Genomic DNA, 2,483 nt, shown 5'->3' with positions numbered 1-2,483 from the left:
GGGCTGGGACTGGGACTGGGGCTGGGACTGGGACTGGGGCTGGGGCTGGGACTGGGACTGGGGCTGGGGCTGGGACTGGGACTGGGGCTGGGGCTGGGGCTGGGGCTGGGGCTGGGGCTGGGACTGGGGCTGGGGCTGGGGCTGGGGCCGGGGCCGGGGCGGGGACTGGTGCGGGGGCTGAGGCTGGGGGCTGGGGGCTGGGGCTGGGGCTGGGACTGGGGCTGGGACTGGGGCCGGGGCCGGGGCCGGGGCTGGGCCTGGGACTGGCGCTGGCGCTGGCCTCGCGCTGGACGCTCCGCCTCCTCCTGGCGGGCGGACTCACAGGTCCCCACCAGGGCCCTCTGGGACACCTTCCGACACCTCCCGAGCTCTGTCCCTGGCTCCTAGCTCCTGCCGACCTTGCGCTCCATCTTCCCACGTGCTGGCAATGATTATTATTATGACAACGACGTGACGTTACTGAGGACTTACTACGTGCCTGGCACTCGGCTAAGTGCCACCAGCACCGCCCTAGGAGGTAGGTGCTATTATCATTCCCGTTTTACAGATGAGGCATATAGAGGCCTGGAACCAAACCTCTGATTGTGCATTCCAGGATCTCAGCCACTGTACAGAGGGTTGTCTTCTCTTCCCTACAGGGGGGAAAAAAGTGATTGATGATCATTATTCAAAGAGAAGATAAGGTTACTGCCAACCAGCTTTTCAAAATGTATGAATCCCACTCACACCCTTCCCCCAAGTCATGTCAGAGGCTATGAAGGATGCCGCAGCCTTCTCTGTCCCGGAGGCCAGGGCACAGCCCTGGTAGGTTTCTCAGGGACTGAAGGTGGAGCGGACTGAAGAGAGCACTCCTGGGGGCCCAGCTGAGGAGGGTGGACAGATCAGGGCAGGGGACCCTGGGAGGCTCCTGGGAGTCAGCAGGAAGGGCTTTGCCGACCGGACACCAAGCCACCAATGGAGAAACTGAGAGCCAGGAATAAAAGGTTCTGGCTCCCCTCTGCCTGGAAGGTCCCCTGAACTCTGATTACTCCTGCAGGTTCTTCCCATCACTGCTCAGGACCCATAGGAGGTGATCTTAACTAGTCCTCCCTCCTGGCATATTATTCCTCCTGTTTTGCAGAAAGATAGAGGCTTGCTGAAGGTCACAAGAGATGAACGGATCTCCAAACCCAGGTTTTCCTGCCCTAAAGCCCTCAGCTGATAAGCCAAACTGCTTCCCAGAAAAAACACCAAGCACTGCACCAATGGAAAGCATTTTGTCAAAATTATTATTATAAACTCATGACCGATTCGTGAGTTACAAAATCAAAACCTAAACAGTGCAGACTGAGTTGCTAAAGCAACTTTCTTCTAAAACCTCAATTTCACCTCATGATCTCTTTTCCTAATGTTATAATTGTCATTTTTCTAACCATTCCCTAAGAGCGATTTCTCCCAACAGTCCTCTGAAGAAAGGAGGAAATGAGCGGAAGTCAAACTATTCCAGTTGACTCCCAGGGAACAGTGGGAGATTCTGCTTTGCTGTACTTTGGTGTTTCAAAATATCACCTGACAAAAAAATTAGAATCTTAGATGGTTGTCAGCAGGATTGAGTCAGCTAGCTTGCACAGCGACCCAAGGGGCCATAGGGGGATCGTTCTAAAAAACCATTACAGAGATGTAGAACATGAAAATAAAGCTTACAGTATAATTGTGAATGAAAAGGGGAGGATCAAAAACTGCATGCACTATCCTTGCAACCACTAAAAATAAATACAAGTACTCATGTTCCAAGATTCAAAAGGACCATGCCCAAAGGAAATAGACGTGTATGAAATTAAAGCATTACAGGTGATTTTTTTTTCCTCTTAATTTCCTAAATATTCCATATTATGCTATAATATGGCCTTCATAACTAAACACACACAGCTCTGTCTCTAAACATGGCAATTCTTAATGTGATCTCCGGATTAGAAAGGCTTTTTTTTTAACACAAAAGCATTGGAAGATATTTTGAAATAAACAATGCTACTTTGAGGATACAAAAAACATTTTAATTTTTTAAACTTCAAAAAATACTGTTAACACATAAGGTTAAAAGTTTGGAAGGACATACTCCAAAAATGTCCAAGGGGTAAGAATGTAGGAGATTTTTACTTTCTTCTTTTTGATTTTCTATTGTATCTGATTTTTTATTTTACCATGATAGCCCATTGTTTTCACTATCACACACACAAAAAATAAAGGTATTTCCATTTTGAAAAGAAATTTGACATAAAAAGATTAAAGTGTTAGAAACAAGGGAAATATTTTAAAAAATAAAATAGAACTCTCACAATTCACAAGAAAAACATTAAAAGATCCCAATATAACTAGGCACATGGCACAAATGGATAATTCACAAAAGTGGAGATTCAGCCTTGGGGCACCTGGGTAGCTCAGTCAGTTGGGCATCTGCCTTCAGCTCAGATCATGATACTGGGGTACTGGGATCCAGCCCAGTA

General features: G+C 47.6%; 1 long non-coding RNA gene across 1 annotated transcript; it reads left to right on the top strand.

Moving 5' to 3' along the window:
- Nucleotides 1–215: 215 nt before the first annotated feature.
- Nucleotides 216–1,656, top strand: LOC121482026. The gene is made up of 2 exons (XR_005985488.1): nucleotides 216–517; nucleotides 1,121–1,656. It is a non-coding gene; the product is annotated as an uncharacterized LOC121482026 (long non-coding RNA).
- The last annotated feature ends 827 nt before the right edge of the window (nucleotides 1,657–2,483 follow it).

The sequence above is a fragment of the Vulpes lagopus genome, chromosome 24, assembly GCF_018345385.1.
Source record: "Vulpes lagopus strain Blue_001 chromosome 24, ASM1834538v1, whole genome shotgun sequence".
In the NCBI taxonomy this organism is placed as follows: Eukaryota; Metazoa; Chordata; class Mammalia; order Carnivora; family Canidae; genus Vulpes; species Vulpes lagopus.
Note: the sequence above shows the minus strand (reverse complement) of the source record. Positions and strands in the feature narration are given on the sequence as shown.